The sequence below is a fragment of the Puma concolor genome, chromosome F2 (genome assembly GCF_028749965.1).
Source record: "Puma concolor isolate L17-30 chromosome F2, mPumCon1.1.hap2, whole genome shotgun sequence".
In the NCBI taxonomy this organism is placed as follows: Eukaryota; Metazoa; Chordata; class Mammalia; order Carnivora; family Felidae; genus Puma; species Puma concolor.
This window is the reverse complement of record NC_141684.1, coordinates 29,628,719-29,652,136: the sequence shown is the minus strand read 5'-3', so window position 1 is coordinate 29,652,136 and position 23,418 is coordinate 29,628,719. Positions and strand designations below refer to the sequence as shown.

At 37.3% G+C, this 23,418-nt stretch overlaps 1 protein-coding gene across 1 annotated transcript in view; it reads left to right on the top strand.

Moving 5' to 3' along the window:
- EMC2 (ER membrane protein complex subunit 2) overlaps positions 1-23,418 on the top strand; it is a 564,357-nt gene that overhangs the window by 539,155 nt on the left and 1,784 nt on the right. The window contains exon 21 of the transcript XR_015246898.1: positions 21,813-21,869. The gene's annotated coding sequence lies outside the window, so the exon portion shown is untranslated. The remainder of the gene's footprint in view (positions 1-21,812; positions 21,870-23,418) is intronic.

The following is a 23,418-nucleotide window of genomic DNA, read 5'->3' as shown; positions in this document are numbered from 1 at the left end:
CTCACACACACATGCACACAAACTCACACTTGTCACTTTTGAAGGATGCTAAGATACCAAGTATGTTACTGCCTTTGATGCTCTACCTCACACTCTCATGAACACACCTCTGCGTGAAGCTTCAAGTGCACTGGAAGGACAATCCCCTGTGCGTTTATGTCTCACATTATGTAGAGAGCGACTTTCTCAAGCTTACAATGTGTTGTTGCTTTCTGCCTCTTGTTCATGCATAGCTCAGAAACTTGAGGGAGTTAACATCCCTTAGGACAGCCTTCCACCAAAGGGTGATTAGAATTAATGGACAAATGCTAAGTACTACTGCCTTCTGTTTTTCTGACACCAATTCTGAGAAGTGGTCTATATTTTCCAGTTGTCCTCAACCATGACCTTGATAGGGTGCCTTGCCTGACTCAAGTATACACTCTACCGTCTTATATAATCTGGACCTAAAGAATAATCAAATAGTTGATAAAGGAAGTTTCTCTTTATCGAACTATTCCAACTAATAAAGAAATGGGTAATAGAATTTGAATACTACAGTTTTACCAGTACTAATGATTAATGGATTTTAGAACAAGCCCTGATGGCTGAGAGCACAACAAAAGGAGAAACAAGAAAATGTTAAAATGATATCTGATGGAAACATACACCACCACAGTAAAGAGATCTTGTCAAACAAACAGCTCAATCTGACCAGGAGCTCTGGATCTAATTACCAATCTGCAGAAAATATAAGGGACAGAGGAATATATTTAAGTGACACTGTGACACCACAGAAGTGCAATCACTAAAACCCCAAATGTGGGAAACTCTATAGAACTAATGACCTATTTTACCTAATAAACATTTGTAAGAAAAAAGTTAGAAATTAATAGCTCAAAATAGACTTAGTAGACATATTAAGTCCATATATGCTCTTACTTAGATGCTAATACACTTTAAAAAAAAACTATGAAACAAGTGTATGTGATTATCTATTCAATGATATTGAACAATTATTTATCTTTGACATAATAATGATATCATATTACATTTAATAAAGAGTTATCTTTTAGAAATAGACATTAAAGTATTTACAGATGATTTGATTGGATTTGCTTCAAAATAATCAGGTATGCGAGTGGATGATATGGGATGATAATCAGGTATAGGAGTGGATAAATAAAATAAGATTATTCGTGTATTGATAATTGTTGAAGCTCAGCGGAAGGTAATTCAAATTTGTCATATCTATCTCTATACTTTTCTATACATTCATAAATTTCCATACTAAGCATTAAAACTGCATGAATACATGTGTGAATGTATATGTATACAGATTCATATCAATACTTGATGAAATATAAGGAGAAATTTTTATGATACAAACACATTAAACTTCATATATTTTCTTAGGTTTTAACTGATTAAGTAGACAAGTAACTATTGATAGACTAGTAATATAATTATGAATACTATGAATAATGAAATTGACCTAATAGCTAACATTGCCACATAAAAACCGTATATTCTTTCCTAACAAAACCATGGTAGTTACAATAATTAACCATACAATAGGTCATAAAGGTAACCTTAATTTCAAAAGTAAAATATGTACAAAGCACATCCTATAATCACAAAACAATAAAGTTTAAATGTATTATAAATGGTTGCATAAAAAATTTAAAACACTATTCCAAATTATTCTTGGATCAATCTATTATAGATCATTTAGATGTCACTAATGGAAATTTCATAAAAAAGAAATAGTATGGACTCTGGCCAAAGCAATGTTCAGGATAGAATCTATGGCTTTAAATTAATAGATTTTTAAAGAAGAAAAAACTAATTATGTGTATTTAGGCTTTCTTTCCCTCTTTTTGTGAATAATAGGATATATCCTTAATTTAAAATTTTTCACTAGGCAATCTTACATATGAATAAAGGTTAAATCAGAATCTTAAAATTAGATTTAGCAGAAAAATATAATGAAAATTATACATCAAGAAATTAATGCTAATTTAAATTTGAGAAATTTATTAGCATAATTTATTATAGAAATAGGCAAGTGAGAATCATGAGACCAATGATATAATTTCAGTAAAGGCTAAAATGTCACTTTGTAAAATTGAATATCTCAATAACAATTCAGTAATTTTATAATCCAGTGATACTCCCATAATAGAATTTATAAAAATATTCTTTCAAGAAGATAGACAAAACCAGGTTTTAATGGTGAAGCATTTTAGATACTTACTAAGATTACAAATCATACAAAGATGCTCTCAGTTATATCTTTTGAATATTTACAAATTTTATATGTAGTTTAAAAAGACAAAATGTTATATTAATTCAAGATAGATTGTAGATCTTAGTGTTTAAGATTATGCAATAGATGGGGCGCCTGGGTGGCGCAGTCGGTTAAGCGTCCGACTTCAGCCAGGTCACGATCTCGCGGTCCGTGAGTTCGAGCCCCGCGTCGGGCTCTGGGCTGATGGCTCAGAGCCTGGAGCCTGTTTCCGATTCTGTGTCTCCCTCTCTCTCTGCCCCTCCCCCGTTCATGCTCTGTCTCTCTCTGTCCCAAAAATAAATAAACGTTGGAAAAAAAAAAAAAAAAAAAGATTATGCAATAGATTTTTTTTTTAAAAAAAGCAGAAGAGAACATCCTCATGACTTTTTTTTTAATGTTTATTTATTTTTGAGAGAGAGAGACATAGACAGAGACAAAGCACGAGCAGGGGAGGAGCAGAGAGAGAGGGAGACCCAGAATCTGAAACAGGCTCCAGGCTCTCAGCTGTCACCACAGAGCCCAACGCGGGGATCGAACTCACAAACAGTGAGATCATGACCTGAGCCGAAGCTGGACGCTCAACAGACTGAGCCACCCAGGCGTCCCTCCTCCTGACTTTTACCACATGTATTAGTGTTCTCCAAAGCAACAGAACCAAGAGGATATATATATATATAGAGAGAGAGAGATAATTATGTATATGTTTATAGATATACACATACGTGTAAAAAATCATGATGAATGAGAAAAACAAAAGGAAATTATATGTCTGATCTCTGTGGAGAAAAAATTTTGTTAAGCATAAGAATAAATAAATAAATAAATAAATAAATAAGTTTTAATAAAATTTTGATATGTCTACACAAAAAAAGTGTTTTGTAAAAATTCCATAAAACTTCAATATTTAAAGCAACATAAAACAGCAAAATCATAACTTGAGAAAAAAATATTTCCAATATATAGGGGACAAATAGTTAATCTTCTACACTAACTTTAAGAGAGAAAATGGGCACAACATATGAACATAATTCAAAGAAGAAGAAATATGAGCAGATATTAAACTTGAAGCCATGTTCAGCTTTACTAATAACCAAAAAGTGCTAAACTCTATCTACAAAAATGTTGCTAAGGCCAATGTCAGAGAAATTAATTACCTGTGCTCTCTTTCAGGATTTTTATGGTTTCAGGTTTCACATTTAGGTCTTTAATCCATTTTTAGTTTATTTTTGTGTGTGGTATTAGAAAGTGGTCCAATTTCATTCTTTTACATGCAGCTGTCAAATTTTTCCAGTGCCAGTTATTGAAGAGACTCTCTTTTCCCCATTGTATATTCTTGCCTCTTTTGTCATAGAGTAATTGACTATGTAATCATAGATTTATTTCTGGAGTCTCTATTCTGTTTCATTGATATATGTGTCTACTTTTGGGGCAGTACCATACTGTTTTGATTACTACAGCTTTGTAGTATATATTGAAATCTGGCTTTGTTGTTCTTAAGATTGCTTTGAGGTCTTCTGTGGTTCCATAAAAATTTTAGAATTGTTTTAGTCCTGTTAAAAAAATGCTATTGGCATTTTTCTAGATATGTCTTTTCAGGCAAGGAAAACAAAATCAAAATCAAACTATTGGGACTGCATCAAAATAAAAATCTTTTGCACAATGAAGGAAATCATTAACAAAACAAAAAGACAACCTACTTAATGGGAGAAGATATTTGCAAATGATATATCCATTAAGGGGTTAACATCCAAAAAAATAAAGAACTTATACAACTCAACATCGAAAGAATTAACAGCTCAATTAAACAATGCACAGAGAACCTGAATAGATATTTTTCCAAAGAAGACATACAGACACATGAAAAGATGCTGAACATCACTAATCATCTGGGAAACGTTAAGTCAAAACCACAATGAGATATCATCTTACACCAGGTAGAATGGCTAAAATCAAAATGACAAGAAATAACAAGTGTTGGTGAGGATGTGAAGAGAAAGGAACCTTTATGCACTGTTGGTGGGACTGTAAACTGGTGCAGCCACTATAGAAAACAGGTACAGCATTTCCTCAAAAAATTAAAAATAGATCCAATAATTCCACTACTGGGTATTTACCCAAAGAAAATGAAAACATTGATTTGAAAAGATATATGCCCCTTATGTTTATTACAGCATTATTTAAAATAGCTGAGATAATGGAAGCAACCCAACTGTCCATTGATACATGAATAGATAAGGAAGACGTAGTATATACATATATGGAAATATTATGCAGCCAAAAAAAGAAAAAAAAAGGATGAGGTCTTGCCATTTGAGGCAACATGGGCAGACCTGGAGAGTATTATGCTAAGTGAAATAATTCATACTGAGAAAGACATGTACCATATGAGTCCACTCATAAATGGAATCTAAGAAAAGGAAAACAAAACAAAACAAATGGATAAACAAACAAAAAGAATGAGACCTATAAATACAGAGAACAAACTTATGGTTGTCAGAGGCAGAGGAGGGTGGAGAATTGGGCCAAATGGGTGAAGGGGAGAGGGTGACATAGGCCTCCAGTTAAGGAATGAATAAATCTTAGGAATAAAAATCACAGCATAAGGAATACAGTCAATATTATAATGGTGATGTAATGGGACAAATTGTAGCTACACTTGTGGTAAGCATAGTATAAGGTATAAACTTTTCAAATCATGCAGTTGTACACCTGAAACTAATGTAACATTGTGTATCAGTGATACTCAAACAAAAAAATTATAACTAAATAGTTTTAAAAAATAGGGACACCTGGCTGGCTCAGGCAGTAAAGCATGTGACTCTTGATCTAAGGGTTGTGAGTTTGAGCCCCATGTTGGGCATAGAGATTACTTAAAAAATAACAATCTTAAAAAAAAAAAAAGATCTTCTTGAGGGTGGGTAGAATGGGCACTTTTATGTACTTTCTGTGAGAGTGTAATTTGTTAATAAGTATCAAGTATATACATGCCAACTATGAAAATGACAGTGATCTTTATGGAAATTGTATTTATAATACCTGAGTTTGGGAATTACTATAACTTTTTAACAATAAAGGATAAGAATTGACATATGAAGTGTTTGAGTAAGCATGCATTAAAAATAAATTTTGGAATAATATTCAACAGTATAAAGACCTGTTTTCATTCTACTATAAGTGAAAAAGCACAAATTATAAATCTTTGCATATATATATCCTTCTCTGAATTTTGCAAAAAATTAAAACAAAAAAAAAACCCAAAATATTGACACATACGGACAGAAAAAAATATTGAAGGATATATACTAAAATATTAACTTTCATTTCATTGGAAGTACTTAATGTTAACCTTGTTTTTAACTTTATATGACAGCTATTTTTAATTTTGGAAACAGAAAAAAGTTAAAAATTTTACAACAGTAAGTGAAAATTGTGCTCATTTGAAAATTAAGAAATAGAATAAAAATTTAAAAAGTAAGAATATGGAAATCATAAAGATAGTATATGAATACATTAATATAAAAGCAGATGAAGCAAAATTTCCTCAAATAGATTAATAAATTCAAGAATTAATTTCTAGAAACATTGAACAAAATAGGTATATATAATCAAATATAACTGAAAGAAATCCAATGAGAAGAGGAAAAATCTAGATATGGATATCTTAAATTAGAGAAGTACCTGGAACATAAAATCCAATCAAAAAATGTCTGATGAGTGTGTTGAATGAGAGCTATATACAGCACATGCTTACATACTTGACCATCTCTATTTAAATGGACATTTTTGAAAGAAAAATATAAATGTCAAATTCTCACAATGAAATTGAAAAACAGAAGACAATAACATAAATTTTAAAACATTTCTAAAATTACTTCCAAAAAATACTCAGTCCAGATATTTGAATCAATTACTTCTTTCAAATTTCCAAAGAATAAATACTTTTCATGATAAACTTCATATGATACTCAAGTTCCTAGGAAAACATGAAGACTTTCTAATGCATTTGTATTAAATTAGCCATAACCTTGACACCAAACCTGGCAGATAAAACACCCTATCACAGCTGGGTGAGAGAACAGCTGTCTCTTCTATTTTCAGTAAGAATGTTCTCTGTGTACCCCACCTTGTGACACTAACTCCCTGCCCAATAACATTGCATCACTTGGGTCCCAGAATGTAACAGATGGCACAGTTGGGAACTCGGAACTTGGAAGAGGCTTTCTAATGGAGAAGCTGTTTATTGAGGTGTGGCAGGATTAAGGGAACCAACCTGTGATTTTGAGGTGCATAGTAACTAGCAATTTTAGGAAGCATTTATGGCTCACAAGCCTGAAGGGACAAATGAGGAAAAGGTGCTAGAGCGGAGGTCATGGAAGCGGGTCTGATTGACAGAAACTGTAATTTGGGAGAGATGTAGTCACAAGCAGAACCACAGCAAAACCAAGGAGGAAATGGAGGAGGGAAACGACCAAATCCTTTCCCTTCTGTTTTCCAAACTTTAGTGAGTGCTTTTCATTGTCTCCAAAAGAAGGCTGAAGGCAAAGGAGACCAACTGTTAGTGTTGGGCACAGATGAGGACTAAGAATCACAGGGGGGTGCGGTCAAAGAGAACAACTAGACATTCACCCTGACCACTTCCACCAAACTTCTTTAAGTGCTATGGGTTGATATGGAGCGGGGGGCAGGAGGAAGGGGAAATGGGTGATGGGCATTGAGGAGGACACTTGCTGGGATGAGCGCTGGGTGTTGTATGTAAGTGATGAATCACAGGAATCTACTCTCAAAGCCAAGAACACACTGTATACACTGTATGTTAGCTAACATGACAATAAATTATATTTTTTTAAAAAGCTGTGGCAAAGAGAAATTGTCTAGGGACTTAGCATGGTAAGTATTTAGTATCAAAGCCTGAATACCTTCCTTGCTCTGAGACATTCTCAGAAACATTCCCCAAACTTTTATTCACTCAACCTGAGCCACTTATCCAGACCTTCTTGCCTCCGGCAACTATGCCACCTCTGAAATACTGATTTCAAGCATTCCACACTCTGAATTGAACTTATGATGTATTATCCCTACCTAAGATGATACAGCCAAACAATTCTTCCAAGTAACGAAGTTCTGCAACATCTACCTGCCCCCAACACACACAGACACACACACTCCCTCGCACACAGATTTGCTATTCATCACCATATTTCACCTCACTTGCCTGTTTGCTTATTTATTTGCTTGCTTGTTTGTTTATAGAAGGAGAGAGGAAGAGTGCATGTAGGAGAGGGGCAGAGGGAGAGAGAGAGAGAGTCTTAAGCAGGCCCGGTGCTTAGTGTGGAGCCTGACGTGGAGCCTGATCCCACAACCCGGGGATCATGACCTGAACCAAAATCGAGAGTCAGATGCTCAACCAACTAAACCACCCAGGTGCCCCATCACTTGCCTGTTTTTTCCAGGTTAGAGTCTATAATCCCAGGATTTTAATCCCTCTCTTCAGGTATTAAACTATTCAACTATGTGGCCTCTTGCTTCCTTTGGAGCTCATTGTCAAGAACTGTAAAGTGTCTAATTATTTTTACTACTTGCAAGTTAACAAGCCAACCTGCCACTATTTCATGGATGCTGGCAGAAGACACAGCCTCCTGAATCAGAGACAAGAGTTTTATTACTCCGCAGTAGTGGTAGCCAGAGCATCGGCATTTTTCCTCTGGTTCCCTGAGTCCCAGTTCCCACAGGGTGACACAGCGAGGTTTGGGTGACACCTGTACCTTCAGTGGGCTGTGTTACAGAAGAGGAGCCCTAATCGTACAGAACCTGAATCAGGCGTAATTGGCAGGAAACATGCCCAATATATTAAAGACATTATCTTTATTATGCTGGAGAGTAAGCATGCCAGCCTTTTATTCTGGAGGGAGAGTCTATTATTTCTATTCTCCAAGCCCTTTCACTACACAAATGTCCCTGAAAAGATAGTGCTTCTGCTCACAATCTGTGCAGAGACACAATAGTGCCATGGAGAATTTCCCAAAAACCTCATCTGTGCCTGTATCCAAGCAGTCAGAGAAACTGCTAAAGATGTCATCCAATTAAACAGATGTTTCCTTCTCTTACCACTCTGTCTTTTTTTTTTTTTTTTTTACTGGATTATATTCATCAGCCTACAAATTCTTCCATTTCTCACTTTAAAAACTCAAGTTCCCCTCCATCTATCACTTAACCTCTCTGCTTTTCTTCAGAGCAAAACTCCTCAAACAGATAAATTACACTCACTCTATCTGCTTCTTTACCTTTGCTTTATTCTATTGGTCTTTCTGTCCAATATTCATAAGTGACTTTTGTCCAGTAAAACATGTGGCCAAGTTCACAGAGATTTCTCTTACTTCTGATGAAAATACTTAAACATTTTCAAAATAGCCAACATCCTTTCTTCTTGAAAATTCTCTTAACCTGGCTTCTATGAGGTCAGAGATTCACCTTTCTGAATGCTCCTTTTTATATATCCTTTACTGGAGCTTCCTTCTCTGTGTACAGGACTGGTTTCATAAATTTGCAACCTGGGCAGTCATACCAGGCTGCCCATCCGCCCCCCTTAGATGGGCCTCCAACTTGGTTTAATGCTCTGTTGTCACCATCTTGAAATTTTCAATAATTTTTGAACAAAGGACTCTGCAATTCTATTTTGCACTGAGCCCCATAAATGACATGGCAGGTCCTATGTTTCCACTCTGAAATATGGTAGTTCCTCAAAACTGTCTTCTCCCTTAACACGCACTTTGTAGGTAATTTCATCTAGTTCTATGGTTTTAAATAACATCTTTTTTAAATTAATACGTTTCTTTATTTTTGAGAGGCAGAGAGAGACAGAGCATGGGTGGGTGAGGGGCAGAGAGAGGGAGACACAGAAATCTGAGACAGGCTCCAGGCTCTGAGCTGTCAGCACAGAGCCTGATGCGGGGCTTGAACTCAGGAACCGTGACATCATGACCTGAGCCAAAGTCGGATGCTAAACTGACTGAGCCACCCAGGCGCCCCTTAAATACCACCTTTATTCCGGCTACTCCCGTAAGTTTTATTCCAGCACAAAATTCTCCACTGAGTTGCTCATATATGTCATATATCTGCACTTCGATGACTAATACCCATCTCAAATTTTTATGTCCAAATAAAAGTTCTTGATTTCACCTTTGCTGCAAAATTTCCCTCTTTAGGTTCTTATACCTGTAAATGATACTACTGTTCATCAAATTACTAAAGCCTCAAACCCAGGCACCCTCCTATAAGTGTCCCTTTTCTCATCCTCCCTACAGCTCATAGTCAAGTCCTGACAATTCTACCTCTAATTTGTATCTGGAGTCTGTTTACAACCCGATATATCCACTGCTTCCATTGTCTGGTCCATGTCATGGCCACTTCTCCTCAGATGCCTATAATAGCTTCCCTTCTTGGATTCTTTTCTCCCCTTTTCTCTCCAGACAATTTATGCTCCCTAGAAAAGCAACATATTTTTGTTTGTTTGCTTAATTTTCTTAAATTTTGCATTTTAACACAATTTAGAATTACAGAAAAATAGCAAAAGCAGTGTAAAAAATTCCATATATCCATATCCAAGATTTCCCAAATGATAAAATTTTACCACATTTGTTTTATCAATCTCTCTCATGTATATATAATATTTAATATGTTACATATGTACATAAATATGCATATATATACAACTTCTATTGATATTTTTTCCTAAATAACATTTGAGAGTAGGTCACAGATCTGATCCCCATTTACCCCTAAACACAGCAGTGTGTATTTTCCTTAAATAAGAATATGCTCTCAGTTAACAATGAAGAAATTAACTGTGATACAAAACTATAATTTAATTTACAGCCCTAATCAAATTTGGCCATTTGTTCTGGTAATAACTTTTATAGAAAACCTTTCTTTTCTGGTCCAGGAACTAAGCCAGGATTCATTTTGCATTCAATTGTCATGTTTCTTTATTTTCTTTAATCCAGAACACTTTGTCTTGCCAAAATATAAAGAAGTCCTCAAAGAATGCTGGAGACATGTTGAAGGATGCAGATGCCAGTTTGAAGAGGCTACTATTTGTCAAATCTGGGACAATTAGAGCATCAAAATAATTCATTATAATAACAGATTATAACCCATTGAATAAAATAAAAATCCATGAGCCCATACTGATAAAAGGAAATAAACCAATAAATAAATAAATGGAGGAAAAGAGAAAGCCCTTCCCTAAGTAGAATGTCAATAGATATGGAAGAAGTAATGGCATTTGCAAATCATCAATGAATAGAGCAGTATATGCTTGGTGCTATGCTGGATTCTGAGGATAAACATTTTCCAAAAGCAGACACTGTTGTGTAGATAAGACAATGTCCAAACCTCTGAGGCTTTTTATCTAAGGCCCTTATGGCCCGGACCCCATTGGGTGTCTCCAGTCTGATCTTATAGGACCCTCTCATCACTCTCTTTACTACAGCCATGCTCAGCTAATTTCAGTTTCTCTCTTGTCCTGCACTTTCAGACATCCTCCATTTGCACACACCAGTCTCTTTAACTTCCTTCTCTGTGCTCCCTCCCATTTGCAGTTTACAACCAAGTGTTACTTCTTTCAGAAACCTTTCCTCACTTTTCCATTACTCCTACAACAAATCTCCTTAAAATATGACTTAAACTCTCTTCTCTGTCCTATAACACTATTTTCCCTATATTTTAATTGTTGCTTTATTGTTTTTCCAACCTTCTAGATTGTAAGCTTCTTTTTTATTAATTGATTTATTTTTAAATGTTTTGTTTATTTTTGAGAGAGAGAGAGAGAGAGTGAAAGCAGGGGAGGGGCACAGAGAGGGGGATAGAGGATCCAAAGCAGGCTCTCCACTTATAGCAGTGAACCCAGTGTGGGGCTCGAAATCACAAACCATGAGATCATGACCTGAGCCAAAGTCACATGCTCAACGAACTGAGCAACCCAGGCACCCTGACTTTATTTTTAGAGAAATTTTAGATTTAAAGAAAAATTGAGCAGAAAGTATAGATATTTCCTTGTATTCCCTCACCCCTTTCTTACCCTCAGTTTCCCCTATAATAAACATATTGCATTCATGTGGTACATTTATTATAATTGATGAATCAATATTGATACATTATTTTTTAACTAAAGTCCATAGTTTACATTAGGATTCATTCTTTGTGTTGTACAGTTCTATGGGTTTCCTAACTGTATGCTTCTTAAGGATAATGATTTCTAGAGACAACATAATACAAGGTATATCATAGTTCATAAAAATACTTACTTCCTTACTGAATGAATGAATGAATGAATGAATACAAGCAGAGCCAAAATCCAGAGTAAAAGAGAGTCCAAATTCAATGGACATGTGTCACTCTGGGCTTACCCAAATCTTTTGATTACCTGCCCCACATTGTCAAAGTTCCCCCACACTGTGAATCTCAATATAATGAACACCTAATTTCCCACACCTACTGGTCTCTAAGGTGCAAATGTGTGATATGTGCTCAGCCAATCAGATATGCTGGTAGAAAACTTTGGCTCAAAAGTAAGCTATGGAAAAAATAAGTGAGGTTCTAACTATTCATTCTAATGGCTGAAGTGGCAGGAGAAGTAGTAAGGGTGTGGGATGGGTTGTAGCAATAGTTCCTGTACCAAGCGAGTACTATGGTCTTCTGGGAACTGACCACCAGCTTATAGGCTGCTCCTCCTACTGTTCCAGCAACTGAGATGTTCTGTACCACTTAATGAATCTCTTTCTCTTTAAGCCAGTTGGAGTGGATTCTGTTGTCTGCAACAAGGAAAGAATATATATCACGAAGAAGAACTATTATGTACAAAATGTCGGTTTAGTTGAAGCAAAGAGTACACTTGATTTAGTCCTAAAAGGGGGAAAGTATTTGGGTTTGATAAAATGTGGGAAAATCGGTCCAGGTGAAGCAAGGACACATAAGTGGGAAAGTGCAAAACACATACAGGGATAATGAGTAGAGTCATTTGGCCAGAATAGCATAGATGAGAAAATGTTAGAGAAGAAAATCAAAAGATTTTTGGACCAGATTTGTAGAGTATCACGTGGCAGAATAAGAACATTATTCTGAAACAAATAAATCAATTAGTTCACTATGTGTTATCTGGAAGACAGCTATTTCTCAATTGCTTAGGATTTCTTTGTTTCCATATCACATAAAGCAGGACATATGGGGTGCCTGGGTGGTTCAGTCAGTTAAGCATCTGACTTCAACACAGGTCACGATCTCACAGTCCGTGGGTTCAAGTCCCTCACTGAGCTCTGTGCTGACAACTCAGAGCCTGGAGCCTGCCTCAGATTCTGTGTCTCCCTCTCTCTCTCTCTCTCTGCCCACCTCCCCCAACCCCGCTCACGCTCTGTCTCTTTTTCTCCAAAAATAAATAAACATTAAAAAAAGTTCTAAGGAGAATATAAAGCTTAGCCCATTCCTGGTTTTTGCTATAAATCTAATCTCTATAACTGGCCATGTAACAGAACCATAAACTCAGAACTACCAGGACAAATTCAGCCTGCCATATTTTCTTTGGGAAGTACAGTTTCTTTCTAATTAATTTCAATGTGACTGTCTTTAGGATAGATTTGAGCTCTCTGGTGTGGCTTAGTCCCCACCATTCCTATGTTTATATACATGGCCGTATCACATATTTAATTTGGAACTGCAACTATAGCTCTAATTCTGGAGCTACTTGTCTTAATTAAAGTCATCCTGTATGTCAGTTTACCTTTGCTCAGGCAAAAATTGTATGCACAGAACTCAGCATAGTATCTAGCACAGAGCAGTCATCCAACATATAGTTCTTGACTGAATGGATTTATTTGACTATTGAATAGCCTTTGGGTCTGGATGAACTTCTTTTGAGGCAGCCAGATTTGCATAGGAGATATCAGAGCCTGGCCTGCTGATGGTTAAGATGCTTCTAATATATTTGATGGATATTGAATCTAGACATCCCCATCTTTGAAACTTACACTGTATCTTTTTTATTAAAGAAACCTGCCATGAAGTGAGGAAAATAACAAGTAATATGTCCAAATGTTCTTTGTCTGAAAAGTTGGATTATACATTATCTTACTGAATTTTAGCAAAACCTCTGTTTAGTATGTATTAAAGCACCCATTTTATATTGGATAAATTGAAGTTTGAAGATACTGAGAGATTTTTCTCAGCTCACATAATCACTAAGCAGCCAAATTGGACTTCAAACACAAAAAGGTCTTTGTTTTTTTTTCCCAAGGACAGTTTTGCTCCTCTTGTCTTCTGATAAGTAGGGCAGATATGTCCAGGCTCTTTGGAAGAGGGTGCATCCTAAGTGTTACCTGACCTGTTGAAATAGACTTGAGCATATGTGGAAAAGCAGATCTATCCAGCCATCCACCCTGCAACTCACCCTTCTATGTGTCCATCACACAGACAAGGTAGATGAGAATCCCTCTCTCAACTTCTACTTCTCTTAGCCTTTATGATTTTTTACTTATTTCCTATTTTAAGATTCTAAAGATATTTTTAAGCACTTGTCCCTATACTAGACATGTTTATATACTAAATATTATGGGGAGGCTTGAGAGAGGGAGCACAGAGTTACTTTCTTCCAGACTCTGTATCTTCTAGGTCTCTGAGCCTCTCATAGAAGAGAGATAATGTAAAAAGAAAATACTGAAAAAACATAGAAATGTCTTAACTATTTGGCTTTGAATAACTTGCAAGTTTTTAATAACTTGGTTTTGAATAATTTAACCATATTATAGAATAAGCTAGTGTTGCAATAGTTACTTGAAAGCCTGAACCACATACACATTTAGATGTGAATGCAGTCCCACAATTGTCCCTGTCATTAGGGTTTCCTTTTTAGAACACTGTGTTGCCCATTAAGAAATTCCCTTTCATCAACAGGAAAGCAGGAACTCAAAATATGTCCATTAAAAAATATTTGGGACCAGTTTTACTCTGGTAATGCTTTTGTCTTGATTACAATAATATACGTTAAACCGAACCCAGTCAGCGTTTCTTCTCTCAAAGAATTGAGTTGAATTCATCAGCCCTGTTTGAATCTTTTAGCCACATAATTTCTCCTAAACTGGGTCACAGGTGGGTGCCTAAACACTTCTTCAGGGCTAATAAATGTTCTTTTAGACCATTCTTATATGCAAGTGGTTTCCATATATTTAGACTACTATCTCAAAAAATAGTAAAAACATTAAGTGCTAGGAATTGGATTCTTAAAAAAAAAAATTGGAAGTCCATGCTAGGTTACTTTAAATATACCTATTGGTAATAGATAAGAGGATACAGAGAACTATTGGGCAGGTGTCTTTCCTAAAATGGAGCTTGTTAAATAAACCACATTCATGACTATTAATTAGGATGATAGAGTTTATAGGTGGCACCTTTTCAGAAATATCTGTGAAACTTGGCAGGATATTTAGAAAAATCTCATAGAATATTCTTAAAGATGAGATAGAGACTGAAAAAATTTATAGTTGGTAGTACAACTGTTTTCAAGGTATGAACACTGGAGCTTTTTTCTGTCTCTCAACTCAGATGCATTTCACACAGGTAATGTTTGACCAGGATAATTTCCTACTATATCCCAACAGGCAGATTTACAGCACTTATTATCACGGTTTCGCTTCATCATAAATAAAGAGACAAGATTTGGTCCTTCAAAAACTGTATATACGTAAAACAGACTGTTCTGTCAAAATATCTCTGGTTTATTTTCCTTTTTCACCAAAACATTCTGTCTGGGCCATGCATATATCAATGTGACCTTGCTTCTGCCCTGCTACAGAAGGGTACTCTTGAACCAAAACCTCCAGTATACAGAATTAACCCTACTTTACTTCCCAGAACTTCACAAGAAGAGCCTTCCATCAAACAGGCTGATCCATCACACAAAGACTTTTTTGATCTTTTTTTTGTTTGTTTTTAATTAAACTCTATACCCAACATGAGACTTGAACTCATCACCCTGAGATCAAGAGTCATATGCTCTTTTGACTGAGTCAGTCAGGTGCCCCAAAGACAACTTTTTTCAACCATCTTTTACCGAGTGCTTTCTATAGACAAGGCGCTGTGGTCAGTACTGAACTAACAGGGTTTCATTCAAATCTTCATAACAATCCAAAGGATTAGGTATTATGCTTCAAAAAGTTTGAAAACACTTGACACAGAGAGATTTAAATTGTTTATACTAGATAACTCAGGAAATAAGGGGTAGAGTTTATTAGATGAATGATAAACACAGAAGAATTTTATGCAATGACTTCTGAGAAGAAGAAATTAGCCTGTGCATGAGAAACTGTCAGACACCTTCAATATTCTCCTAAGGAAATGCAAGGATAGAAGCTAAGACAGCAGCACCACAGGAAAATGTTTTAGAGAGGCTTCTTATTGTGTAATCACCAGTTAGATATGACTTTTTGTGGTCTTGGAATGTTGGTCAAGTTCCAAAGGCCATAAGCAATAGGCACCATATCATCTATGTATAACCTGCCAAGAAACTCTGACTCCAATTTTGTGATACTTGGCCCATTGCTTATCTCCAGGTTATATAAAGAAGATGGGTGGGGTGAAGTTGGTTTGAAGCTCTGCAGGGATTATTTCTTTAGAGGAGAGCCGCAAGATTGTTGACAGACTTACTGTTGCCCTTGAAAAGCCCTGCGAAGGAGCCCATTTAAAATTTAGTCACAGTTCTTAGAAAAGTCAAAGCCTAAAGGTAGAAGGCTGATCAGGGATACCCAATCTGCACTAAAATGGGCTTTCTGGAGCTTTCTGCACTCCAACAATGAAGCTTCTATGGACTTAACTCCTGCAAACTCCTTGAGGAGTTGTGCTCATCCCAGCTAAGGTGCAGAGCAGTCAACCAGCAGAGCAATTGCCTATGTCAAGGGACCTCCTGGGTGGACTTCTATAGGGGAAGGAAACCAAATCTAAATACCCACAAAACACCAATCAATAAAGAATGTTTAGGTGTCTAATGTCCCAGAGATGCAACTGTGATGGGCAAAACTGTACCCATCACATACTCCCTCCCTCCATGCTACAGCCCTTGCCCTTCCCCTCTAACCTTGGATGCAGAATTATAAAGGGGGAGAAAAAGCAGCCAGGCAGTTTTGGGGAAAGGTGGAGAAGTGGCTAGCCATGCTCTCTCCTCCACTAGCTTGGGTCAAGTCCAGCATGTGGGTTGGGATGGAGTCTAGAAGTGTTAAATTGAAGGAGGGTCTGTAGTGATAACATTAGGTTAAATTGGATAGTTTATGGTCTTAAAAATTAAGACTTTTCGTGTCACTGTTTAGAATGTGTGCAGAAGCTATGAAATGTATCTAAAACCTCATTCAGTAAGAAGGAAAAAACAAGCCAACAGAATGGGTTTGCAGATGCAATGGTGTGGAAAAAGGAAATTATGATAACATACACCCTTAAAAATTATAACTTCTTTGGGGCGCTTGGGTGGCTTAGTCAGTTGAGTGTCCGACTTTGGCTCAGGTCATGATCTCACAGTTCGTGGTTCAAGCCCCACATCAGGCTCTGTGCTGACAGCTCAGAGCCTGGAGCCAGCTTCAGATTCTGTGTCTCCTTCTCTCTCTGCCCCTCCCCCACTCACACTTTGTCTCACTCTGTTTCTCAAAAATAAATAAATGTAAAAAGAAATTTAAAAAAATTATAACTTAAGAAACTGACGAGAATTGAAACAAATCCTTGATCAATTCTTCTTATTCAAGATCCCAGATATGCTCATAGTTACCTGATCAGTTCCCATATCCACTAGATTTGGTTTTTGAGTCTGCCTTACTCCTTCCCTTATATTTTATATTCTCTTACATTTTCTTGATTTTCAGATTTGGTTTTCTGGCTCCTTCTCTGTCCCTGCTGCTTCCACTACCTGATTCTACTTAACTCAGGATTAAGGTAGAATCCAAAACCAAATCTATTGTTCTCATTGTTGACCTATACTTGGGGATGAGTCTAGTTCCTGGTCTTAACTCCTTCAACTTTCTTCTATCCCAAAGAATTCATTAATTGGACTATTCTCAGACATGATAATAAAATAATGTTCAAGCAAGAAAATATAAACTGGCCACATCAGCACAATGACCTGTTCAACCTCCCATCAATGAGGGATACAAATAACGCCTGAAGAATCATTTCCTAATACATTTCCCACTTTTTTTTATTAGTGTGTTATTGAATTTATATTATGAAAAGAGTTCCCTCTGCACCTTCAAATAAACAAATGTTTACTGTTTAATTAGCTTCTGTAATGAGCTAGTACTTTTATTAACTAATTTCTAACCCTCACAATACCATCTTATTCAAGTAGGCATTATTTTACTTGTCATACTGATAAGGAAATTGACTCAGAGAGCTTTCATGACTGGCCTAGTTCATAACAGAACTAGAATTCAATTCCATATTTTACTGATCCAGAAGGAGCTAGAATTTGGCAAAATATTGATTTAGAAGTAAATGCATAACAGATGTTGGGAGGATCATGGTGAAATTCCAAAAGGCATATTTTGGGATTCATGAAGAATACTTCAAAATATTAACTGAGAAATGAGTTGGATAAAGACAGACAGAGGGAGAGAACTTGGCTTTGGCCAAGATCCCAGCAGTAGAAACTGCCAGACACTATAAATCAAAGCCAGTGCTTGGACTTGCCCCTAGTTTTAGACAAATATCCACTGTGTAGTACCACCAGAGGGATGGACTCAACTTAATGCCTGTGCCACTATGGCTGGCACCCATTGGAATTTCAAGATTCATTCTCTAACTGAACATGACAGGGTACGTAGTCAAAGGCTCCCACTCCAAACTCAAACTGAGTGCTTGCAGTTGATAAATGAAGGGAGATTTGAAGTCAGATAAGAAGCTGTCTTTCTTGTCACAAAGTGCTTGCTATTTCAGCCTTGTGATTGTACTGTATTTCAGAGCCTGGCGGGGGAAAACCATCATGGCCATTTTATGTTGACAGAGAATTTCATGGGATACATGTGCCTTCTCAATAGTACATGTGATGTTTCTCTATGATACCCACAGTGGGAGCTCTTTGAAGAGTGGCATTTTGTGTTCCAGCTGTGATTATGGTATAGTGTGGTGTGGGTGGAAAAGGACATTCTAGAGTCTAGTGATAAATTTGCAAGTTGTTTCCATGGCTATCAAACATTTGTGATCCTGGATAGAAGTCCTGCAACAACAAATCTGTTTACCCATGATCTCTATAATCAATGGCAGTTATAACTCAATACTGTATTTCAGATATTAATTCAGAAAGTATTTATAAGGCACATAACATGAGCCAAAAGTCAGGCTCTGAGAGTACGGAGGTGAGCAAAATAGACATAAGTCCTGAACCTCACAATCACCTTTCCAACTACAGAATAGAATTCAGCAGAATACTAGTCCACTATGGATTCTCCTTGGTTGCTATTAATAGTAAAATTAATAATTACATTTGAGCAACAAAATGAAGTAATACTGAATCATAGCCCAAAGTATAAAAGAAATATCCATGATCCATATGAATATAAATAAATTATTGAATAATTAAACAAGTGGGGAGAATTGTCAATCTCCCATGAAAAAGAATTCCAAATAAATTATGTTCCATCTCCACCCTCAAGGAGATGGAACATAATACCCCACTACCTAAGTATAGGTGGCTTAAGTATGGGTGACTTCCTTTTAAAGAATATAGTATGGAGGGGATCCTGGGAAGATGGCGGAGTAGGAGGACGCTGGGCTCACCGCGCATCCTGCTGCTCACTTAGATTCCTCCTACACCTGCCTAAATAACCCAGAAAACTGCCAGAAGATGAGCAGAAGGGAGTCTCCGGAGCCAAGCACAGACGAGAGGCCCACGGAAGGGGTAGGAAGGGCGGAGAGGCAGTGTGCGCTCCATGGACTGGCGGGAGGGAGCTGGGGTAGAGGGGCAGCCCGCCGGCCAAGCAGAGCCCCCGAGTCTGGCTTGCAAAAGCGGAGGGGCCAGGCGGGGTGTGTTCTGACAGCAAGCGGGACTTAACATCTGGGAGGTTATAAGCTAACAGCTCTGCTCGGAGAACGGGAGGGCTGGAGGACAACGGGAGGGAGAGTTGTTGAGCCCCAGAGGACAGAGCTCAGCTTGGCGGGGAACAAAGGCACTCACCAGCGCCATCTCCCTCGCCCATCCTCCAGCCAAAATCCCAAAGGGAACCGGTTCCTGCCAGGGAACTTGCTCGCTCCACACAAACACCCAACGCTGTGCTTCTGCAGAGCCACCCCTCCGGCAGTGGGTCTGACTCCCTCCTGGTGGTGCAGGGCCCCTCCCTAAGCGGATCTCCGAAGGAAAAGCGAGCTGAGCCTGCCCCTCCCGCCCCTGTGCACCTTGCCGATCCACCCCAGCTAATAACCAGATCCCCAGCACCACAAGCCTGGCAGTGTGCAAGTAGCCCATAAGGGCCACGCCACCCCACAGTGAATCCTTCCCCTAGGAGAGGGAAAGAGAAGGCACAAACCAGTCTGACTGTGGCCCCAGCGGTGGGCTGGGGGCAGACATCAGGTCTGACTGCGGCCCCGCGCATCAACGCGAGTTATTCAAGACAGCACAGGGGAAGTGCCCTGCAGTTCCGCACCACTCCAGGGACTATCCAAAATGACGAAATGGAAGAATTCCCCTCAAAAAAACCTCCAGGAAATAACGACAGCTAACGAACTGATCAAAAACGATTTAAACAATATAACAGAAAGTGAATTTAGAATAATAGTCATAAAATTAATCCCTGGGCTTGAAAACAGTATAAAGGACAGCAGAGAATCTCTTGCTACAGAGATCAAGGGACTAAGGAACAGCCAGGAGGAGCTAAAAAATGCTATCAACTAGTTGCAAAATAAAATGGAGACAACTACGGCTCGGATTGAAGAGGCAGAGGAGAGAATAGGTGAACTAGAAGATAAAATGGAAAAAGAAGAAGCTGAGAAAAAGAGAGATAAAAAAATCCAGGAGTATGAGGGGAAAATTAGAGAACTAAGTGATGCACTAAAGAGAAATAATCTACGCATAATTGGTATTCCAGAGGAGGAAGAGAGAGGGAAAGGTGCTGAACATGTACTTGAAGAAATAATAGCTGAGAACTTCCTGGATCTGGGGAAGGAAAAAAGCATTGAAATCCAAGAGACACAGAGAACTCCCTTCAGACGTAACATGAATTGATCTTCTGCATGACCTATCATAGTGAAACTGGCAAAATACAAGGATAAAGAGAAACTTCTGAAAGAAGCTAGAGATAAACGTGCTGTAACATATAAAGGGAGACCTATAAGACGCGTAACCGATCTCTCTACTGAAGCTTGGCAGGCCAGAAAGGATTGGCAAGAGATCTTCAATGTGATGAACAGAAAAAATATGCAGCCGAGAATCCTTTATCCAGCAAGTCTGTCATTTAGAATAGAAGGAGAGATAAAGGTCTTCCCAAACAAAAACTGAAGGAATTTGTCACCACTAAACCAGCCCTACAAGAGATCCTAAGGGGATCCTGTGAGACAAAGTACCAGAGACATCGCTACAAGCATAAAGAATATAGTATGGAAAGGGGATTAAAAAAAAAAAAAGTAACTTTACAGTGGTGAAACCTCGTGAAGACTACATCAGCCAGGTGATCAAAGTTAACACCAACAAGGATAAGGCATACTGATAGGGTGTACCTTTGATATGATGTGGTGAACATGGTATTTTAACTCTGTGGTCTTCCTCCCCCAAACACATAACCCCAATCTAGTCATAAAAAATTCCAGTGGAGAAACAGTCTACAAATTACTCAACCAGTACTTCCTGGTTATCAAAAACAAGCAAAGTCTGAGAAATTTTCACTGTCAAAAGGAACCTAAAGATGGCTACATGTCATGTGGTACTACAGATGAGATCCTAGAACAAGGAACAAGAAAAAGGATATTACATAAAAACTAAGAAAATATGAATCAAGTATGGCCTTTAGTTAATAACCATGTATTGATATTGGTTAATTAATTGTGACAAATGCACCACACTGATGTAAAATGCTAACAATAGGAGAAACTGGGAAACCTATATATAGCCTTCAAATTTTTAAAATCTAAAACTGTTCTAAAATAAAATGTTTATTTTTTAAGAAAAATAATTAGTTCAATTCCTTTTATAGTTTCCAAGTTACTTTCATATCCATTAGCATATTTTAGCTTCATCAGTTCAATAAAGAATGGACCTTCCTATTGTGCCAAGTACTCTTTAAGGCGCACAGAAGCGGCCCCTAGTCCAGAGTGTATAATCTAGCATTACATGGATGGGAGTGTTGGCCTGCCTAGTGTTATAATGCCCATTTTATAGGTAACTAGACAGTAGTATAGGGAGATTGAGATTTGCCAAATTCACATAACTTTTAGGAGTCAGACCAAGAGCTCAATAGTAGGTTTATAACTAAATTTATTTCTTTTTCTATCAAAATATATTTATAACAGGAACTAATACTATTTTACCTGACAGGCTCCATCATAACATGGATTTCCAAGACCATGTCAGCATAGGTGCCTGTTTACAAAGGTAAGAAAATGTCCTTTATTTTGCATCATTGTCCCCTGAGCAACTGAGCATGCTCTATCAGGTTCAGACCACCTGGGGTTTTTATCCCTGAAACTCCTTAGTTGATATAAAACAAAAAGACTTGATTTTAGTACCATAGTCTATGGTCTGTGTATTCTAATCTTTGAATCAAACAACATTCTACCAAGTTGAATTTAGACTGCATAATATATGCACTGGAATTCATAAATGCATAAGTGTATATGCTTAAATTCCAAGTACTTACTTACAATGGTGGCGGAGCAGAATGACGTAATGGAAACATCACTGGTTTGGAGTTAGAAGACATAGATTCAAATCGTAGCTTGGACATTGTCTAGTTTCATTATTTTGACCAAGCTTTTTATGTATATATAAATATATATATATATATATATATATATATATATAAATATATATATATATATATATATATATATATATATATATACATCTTTTCGGAGTAACAATTTCTTCATCTGTAAAATGGGAATATCACTTACTTAGACGTGTTTAAAGTATGAAATAAACATATGTGTGTGCCTCACCAAGTACAAAACCTGATACAAAGTAGGGGTTCAATAAACATTATTGTTAGAAACTTGCTAGGGGATGAGGTACGTGATTCTTGGTGAGAGAGTGCAGGGAGAGAAGAGCAACAAGATAAAGATGAGAAGGTCTTTATTAGACAGTCGTCCAGAGAAATGGTCACCAGACATGTAGAACATAAACAAATTTTCACAAAAAGAGATGACAGCGTAATTTGAAATGACACAGGTCTCTTGATCCACTGAATCAAGAGGTGTTGAGATTCTCTGAACACTTAGGGCCTGGAAGGTAATCCAAAATGCTTGAGCATATTTCTGTCAAAACAAGACCAAATAATTTCTTCTTCATGTCTGACAACTTGACAAATCACATAATCCAATGTGCTAATCTAGAGGATGAGCCTTTTTATTAATAGCTCTTGTTCACCTGCCAGCTCAATACTCACAGCTATGCCCAAAAGTAGCACCAGAAGGTTGTACAAACTCTTTCATGAAGTTAAATGTAATGAAACCCCAAACTTTTTACATTATAAATGGTGCCTCTTGGTGTTCCTTAAAACTAAAATATACAAAGAGGATAAAATCCCATGGCTCTGGTCCTGTAGTGAAGGTCCTCTAAACATGGGCTCTGCAGTTTACAGCTCCGCCTCCTATGATCCCTTGGGGCAGGGTGGGGGATGGTCAGCAATGGGACACGACTTGTTGGATACCCAACTCTTTTCAGAGAATGGAAGAGAAAGCTTCCAAAGGCTGTTTCGTTGCCTCTGATGCCCCTGCACTTTCCCTCCTAATATATTCTTCTGACCTTCAGCGTTTGCAGCAGCATGTTAGGACTCTGAAACTCTATCACATATTTTTCTGTTTGGAAGTTGCTGCTTTTAATTGAAATGTTAAATTTATTTTCTGTATGTGAGTTTTACAGCTCTAAGCCATGAACATTTTCAAAAGAAATCAGCTCAATAATAAACATACATAATTCCCAT